Genomic DNA, 7,465 nt, shown 5'->3' on the forward strand with positions numbered 1-7,465 from the left:
CTTTCGCCATCTATTGTTCCCAGCATCAGGCTCTTCTCCAGGGAGTCCTTCCTTCTCATTAGGTGGCCAAAGTATCTGAGTTTCATCTTCAGGATCTGGCCTTCTAAAGAGCAGTCAGGGTTGATCTCCTCAAGGACTGACCAGTTTGATCGCCTTGCAGTCCAAGGGACTCACAGGAGTTTCCTCCAGCACCACAATTCAAAGGGCTCAATCCTTCGGCACTCAGCCTTCCTTATGGTCCAGCTTTCACAGCCCTAAACTGCAACTGGGAGAACTAGCCTTGACTATACGAACGTTTGTCGGCAGGGATGCACACCTTTATCAAACCGCTAAAGATGCCTGCATTTTCTGAGGATACCTTCAGCAGGTGTATCATGCACAAGGTCTTTCACCCATAGGGAAGGAAGGCTTTCTGGGTGGGGTGGGGTCCCTTATCCCACCCCACAATGCACAGCTGCTCTACTTCCCCACACAAAATTGTGGCTTCACCAGTGAATTTCAGTTCTCTCGAAGAAAGAAGGCTGGCTAAACTTGCCCTAAACCCACCCCTGCTCCTTCTGGGGATATTTAGACCAGGCTTGGTGTTTCCCTTACTACTTTGGAGGATGGAGGAGCCTGAAACCAAGAGGCCTTCTCCATTTTTGCTGGCTTGCTTCACTTGAGAAAAGCAGACATTTACGGGTGGGTGCGGGGTTTTTTCAACAGAGACTGCCCGTTACTTTCCTGTGTGAATTCCTACCCTTCCCAATCAGGGGACACATTCAAGTCAGTGATTTATCCAAAGACATCTCTTTTAGGAAGCTGATAATCTCAGAGAAACCACTCAGCCAAATCGTCTTCCTGAGATGGAATGACCTGAATTGGGTGCCATGGCTAAAAATGTTCAGCTCCATATTCTCATGGATTTATTTGTGCAGGTAAATGAAACTCTGCCAAAAACAGTTCCAGTGGAGCTTCAAATGCCTGCCTTCACATCCCATAAGTTATTCCCATTAAGTCTGCTGGACCCAGGAAGCGTGTGCGCATTCTGGATGAATCCCAAGAGTTACTAGCTTCTGTTCATGCCTTCCTTTGTATACAAATAGTTGCCAATGATGCTGTTCAGACTCTGGATCTAACATGCCATTTGTGACTTTGCAATATGTCTGTAAAGGTGGATCACGCGGCTTGTTTCAGGTCAGGGTTCCAAAGGACCGAGTGTTTCCAGCATCCTCCTGAGGGTGCATGAAGCCAAGGGGATTTCCGTTCCGGAGTCACGGAAGTTTAGTCCTTCTTATTGAATAGGCCTTCTCCCAGCTGTTGTTCTAATACAATCCTTAGAGGGATGGATTTTTCCATATTAAGGAATGCGGGCAAGGACCCTCATGCTTTTTCTATGCACCCTCTAACGAATAACGGAACACATTTTGTAAACCTCTGTAGTAGCTCGCCATTTTCATCTTTAGGAGCTGGCCATTTCCAAATCTTAGCCCATCAGGAAAACAACTGTATATAGGAGCTTCCCCAGCTGTAGCGAAAGCAGAGCAGCTGCACAGTTGGCATTATCTGTCAGGCACCCAAAGGAGATGCTGGCCAGGATCCAGGGAGTCACTTGAAACACGCCTAGGTAGCTTTTCGCCACTGAGCCAAGTTGCTCAGTGTATGCATTTCTCAGGTTGTCATGATTCCAGCAGAAGCTAGCAAGCTGCACACACAGACAACGCGTGTAAATGGGGTGTACAATGGTTACTCTCCACTGTCTTTTTCCAGAACCGTACGGTTTTGTTATCCAAAAATGGAGGCAAAATAGCTCAGGAGTGCACACACAGACCCCATCTGTTGTTGTTGATATGGTTGCTTTCCTTTTTGTTTTGTTTTTTGTAAGCTGTCCAGAGACTTTTTAGTATTGAGACAGCATATGAAAACTTTAAATACATACATATATACCGTATTTCCCCAAAAATAAGACCGGCTCTTATATTAATTTTTGCTCCAAAAGATGCACTAGGTCTTATTTTCAGGTGATGTCTTATTTTTTCATGTACAAAAATCTACATTTATTCAAACACAGTCATGCCATCTTCTTCTGGAACATCGTCATAACTCTCCAAACCCCGGATTGTGTTACAACGGACGTACTAAATGTGTCCGTCTGGCTGACGATCTGAACAGGCTTATTTCGCGGGGGTAGGGCTCATATGACAAGCATCCCGAAAAATCATGCTAGGGCTTATTTTCCGGTTAGGCCTCATTTTCAGGGAAACAGGGTACGTACATACATCCAACCCTCGGGGCTGCATGAGAGCAGTGAGTGCTCCCAAGCACACTGATTCTTACCCAACGATTGCTCCTGCTGCAGCCAGGCAGAGCTAAGCAAGCAAGGGAGAGCCCATCCCTGCAGAAGTCCGAATTCTGGGCTGCTGGAGGAGAGAACCCAGAGCTGCAACTGAAAGCAGTGCTGTATCGCTGCGTTGTCCTTCCTTCAGCAACCCGGGTTCCATGTTTGGCTAGTGCACCAAACCACCCAGGAATGGATTGTTCTTGGGTTCTTTCTCAGTGGGAGTGATCTGGTGGCTGGGAAGTAGCACTCAGGAGGTAATGGAAAGCCCAGACTGGGTCCTAATCTGAGAATGGGGGAACATGGTGCTTGGGAATACACAATACACGAGCTGAAACTGACCCATTGCTCAAAAAATCCCCCATTAGTTTCCCTTCAAATGTCTCTGTTTCTGCAGTCTAAGTTGACACGGCAGTTCTAGCTACTGTGAGAGGTGCATCCAAGCAAACTTGCATCTGATTGCAGGGTGTGAAAGGAAGTAGCAATGGTAGCAATCGTTTGAATGATTGTGAATCCAAACTCCTTCCTGGTCTATTGGAAATCAGCCAAAGAGCTTGCAGTTCATTGGGATCTTGCATTTGGCTGAAACATAGATTCCAGTGAGCCTAGAAAGCAGGGAAGAAAGCCTCTGATGGAGAGAGAGCAGGGCATGGGAAATGACAATATGGCGTTATTTAGGATAGGCAAAAGAAAGCACAGGACTCCGTCTTGTCTTCATGGGTGGGATCTGCTGACACACAGCAGGATGGCTTTGAAGTGTGGATTTGGCAGGCTCAGGAAAAGCAGATCTCTCAAAAGCTACTATCCAGGACAACCAGACCGAATCTCCAGGCTTCGAGGCAGGTTTATCTGCTTTGAACGGTCTCCCCAGATACAGAGCTTCCAGTTCTCACCATTCAGTTGTAAGGAGCAGGGAAAAGGGGTGCTGACTGGTGAGCACACCCAAGGAAGAAACGCCACCCCCTCCTTCACCTGTGTGTATGCATGCAACACGTTTTCGGAAGGGCAGGGGGTGACAACGACACAATTTATTTTTCCCTTGGGTTGCCAAGGCATTCAACCCTGCAGGAAAGGCAGGAAATCCTGGCTTGGTGACAACCTTCTCCAACCCAGCACCCTCCCGATAGGTTGGATTACAGCTCTTATCATCCCCAGCCAGCATGACTAATGGTGGGAAATGCAAATAGCTGCAGGAAAAGGGTGATAATTGTCTGAACCTCAACAAGTGAGAGGGTTGAGGAGGTGGGAGGTGGGAGGATCCGCAGAATGCTTTGCATCTTGACCGCCACAAGGAAGCATTCATCTTTTTCTGCTGCCATCTAGATAATTATCAGACCCTATCACCCAGAGGCTGCATTAGCATCTTTAAAAATTGATTTTATCTTTTGTTTTAAAAAAGCATCGCCTTTTTTTTAAAAAAATGCATTTTTTAAAGTCTGGTTTGGCCCATTCAGATTATTAATCTGAATTCACACTATGTATTTTCCTATATAATTGTTTTTTCAAACTGTGGTGTCTACAGGGAGACTTTCCTCCATCGCTGTTCGGAAGACCAAGGCTCAGATCTACTCGTCCTTTAAAAAAGTTCATATAAATGCTAAACGCCCCCAGGGTGGAAAAAAACTGACTTCATCTTTGAAATATTAACAACAGCAATCAAATGAAATGTGAGCGTTTCGCTGGGTACATACCAGGCCTCCGGACGTTTCAGCTAATTTCTGAGATATAAAAGAGCTTTTCAGTAGCCTCAAAGAAGCAAATCCTCATAAAAAGGAGAGAAACCTGATTATCAAATGAGGTTAGCTGGTAGCATCTGCAAACAGATTAGTCATAGCTATTGCAAATGCTGTTTTGTCTCTGCAGAATGTCAGGGGCTGCGTGTGTCCCCATATTTGGGAATATTTCTAACAATTACTGGGGCCCTCACCTATCTGTGTCTACTTGAATGCTGGGTTTTCATTTCTTTTCTGACAAGGATTCTAATGAGAAGTGGTGTTTAGCTATGTCTTGAGAAGGCTTAACTACCCAGCAAAAGCACTTAAGCTTAGATTCCTCCAACTGCTCAACTGAGAGAAAGTCCCGGGGAACTCACTGGGGCTCACCACGGTTGCAAGCGAGTAATTTTGGACCAAGGATGAGGAATATTTGGTCCCCCGGATGGTACGGGACTGCAGTTCTTGTTAGCCCAAGCCATCATAGCTAAGAGACAGGGATGGTGGGAACTGGTCTGAAAACATCTGCATGACTAAGAATTCTGCAACTCCTTTAGACCCTGGAAATGGTTTCGCTCCCTCTCTAGATGTCCACATGTAGGACTTCAGTTGTGAAGTACACAACTAACAGCTCTCTTCCTTCAGCCCCTCATCCTCTCTGCTTTACAACAACTTCCAAATTTCTGATATCTTAGAGAGAGAGAGAAAGAGAGAGATCTGTCTGCAAACCGTGATAAACTAACAGAAAAAATATCCAAGCAAACCAAAGAAGAATTATTCTGAGCATGTGCAATTTCCACATAGTAAATTCACTTAAATCACAGCACCGAGCAAAGAATGAAATTTGATTCTGCTATCCTGAGCGTGAACACATTCAAGAGCCAGAGTGGTGTAGTGCTTAAGAAAATGGGACTGGGACTCAGGGGATCTGGGTTCCAGTCCCCCCTCTGCCATGGGCCAGCTGGGTGACTTTGGGCCAGTCACAGATCCTCCGACCAGCCTACCTCACAGGGTTGTTGTGAGGATAAGATTCAGAGCAGCATGCCCTTGCGGTACTGACATTGGGCCTGTTTGCCACTGCTGTGGTCTGTCACCTGTTGCCCCCTGGGGTGCTATTTGGGGAGCCTGGGCTGCAAAGTTCAAGACTCGTCGCCCCTACTGGGGTATTTATCACTCTTCCAATCCCTCCTCCTACTAATATTTCTATACTGCCCATAGCTGAAGCTCTCCCGGCAGTTCACAACATTTAAGTCACCCCTCCAGATTTCAGCAGGCCCGACCCTGCTTAGCCTCCAAGACGAGGCAGGATCAAGCCCTTCAGGCTAAATGGCACCTATACACACACCTGCACACACACACACGGAAGGGTTTGAGTCGACATGTATAGCAAACAAATGAAGGCTGCAGTGAGCCCCAAGTAAGCTTAGCCTGGGAGGCGGCCGCCTGCTTGGCACTGTGTGTTTCCCTGCTCTGGCATGGCTCCGGCCTAGTCATGTTCCATCACAACCAGACTGATTTGCCACATGCCTTCATGATGCATGGTTCAGCAGCTGTACATATTCAGGCAAAGCACTCTTGCTCCCATTTCCAGAGGCTGCCTGTTGTCTCTCAGCATGAGTCACCGTTCTGGCCTTAACTCCCACAGCAACCAAAGAGGGGAACTCCACCAAGAGTGAGTCATTCTCAACTCTTCCACACTCTAATGGTAAATCAGCAGCTGCAATGCAGAAATAAAACTTTGTCTCAGCTATCAGCTATTCAGAGACACTGATCTAGGGACACAATCTTTTGCAGTGCAAACCCAAGACTGCAGATCCATTAATTTCCCCTTTGAAATCCTTTGACAGTTATCCGAAGGTGACTCTGGAGTTATGAATGATCCTTCCATGCAAAAAGGTATCCTTCACTTTTATGTTGCCCCAGGATTCTACCATTTTGCGAACATGCGAAAGGACAAACATAGAAACTGAGTGAGTCAGAAGGGGCCTCCCAGGCCATCTAGTCTGACCCCTGGCTCCACCTGGCTCCGCTCATGACATGCCTACCATGTGCATGTCCAGCCTATCCTTGAACACCCTCACCGATGGGGCCTCAACCATCTCCTCTGGAAGCCATTCCATACCCATTTGTGGAAGTAACCGTTTTGATGGGTGCTGATGTGAGAGCTCTTATTTTTAAAATCGGAAGCAGTTAAAAATTACTTTTATCTACCTGCATTGTTTTCATCTCCCAAACAAAATTGCAAGCCCTTCTAAATACCATTTAAAAACAGAGCTTCTACTTCAACACCAATTAAAGTAGTTCTTACGGGATCCCTGCTAAATGTGCACATTCCCAACCTAGAAACCTAGTTTCTTTTTTTAATAAAACATTTTATTCAAAATAACCCTAAAACAAAGAAAAACTAAAAACAACATCAATCATCAGAAACATCGGACCTGCTGGGTCAGCCCCCACATTTTTTTCCATTTATGATAACTTAGAAACAGATTTAAATCTATACGAAGTCCTGTTTCTCTAGCCAATAATAAAAAGAGTCCCAAGTTTGATAGAAATCAGTATCTTCTTTCTCCTTCAGTGACAAAGTCAATCTGTCCACTTCTGCACAGTCCATGATCTTTTTTAGGATCAGGTCATCGGTGGGTGGCTCTTCACTTTTCCAGTGTTGAGCAAATGCAATCCTCGCCACACTAATTACATGTAAAATCAAGTTCATTTCTTGTTTACTAATATCAACAGGTATAATGCCTAATAAGAAGACTTCAGGTTTAAAAGCTAAGGATTTTTGTAACATTTCCTCAAGCCATTTATGTATTTTAATCCAATACTTTTTCGCATTATCGCAAGTCCACCACATATGAGAGAAAGTACCCAATTTATGTTTACATTTCCAACATCCATTTGACATATTTGGAAACATCTTAGCTAATCTATTTGGCGACGGATACCATCTATAAAACATTTTATACAGGTTTTCTTTATGTGAAGTTGCTAATGTTACCTTAATATATATTTCTCTCCCACAGCTTTTACCATTTTTCTAATTCAATATTATATCCAAAGTTTTGTGCCTATGTTTCATAGTTTTCTTAACCTGTTCATCTTCCATTCTTCTTTCGAGTAAGAAATTATACAATCTTTTAATCATTTTCTCATCTGATTTAAGCATCACACGATCAAATGCTGCTAAATGTTTATAAAAGCCCCACATTTTATAGTCTTTAGCATATCTCCATTGTATCTGCACCTTATGCGACCAAGAAATATTAAATCCTTGTTCTTGTGTTTCTTGATTCTATTTCAATCCTCCATCATTATCCAAAATGTCATCATATCTTGCTTCCATAGGTGAAAGCCATCTTGGTAATTTATTATACAGTTTTGTCTTTAACTTTTCCCACACCGACATTAATGATTTCCTAATATAGTGACTTAA

Source organism: Varanus komodoensis, unplaced genomic scaffold, assembly GCF_004798865.1.
Source record: "Varanus komodoensis strain SLA01 unplaced genomic scaffold, ASM479886v1 scaffold31, whole genome shotgun sequence".
Lineage (NCBI taxonomy): Eukaryota > Metazoa > Chordata > Lepidosauria > Squamata > Varanidae > Varanus > Varanus komodoensis.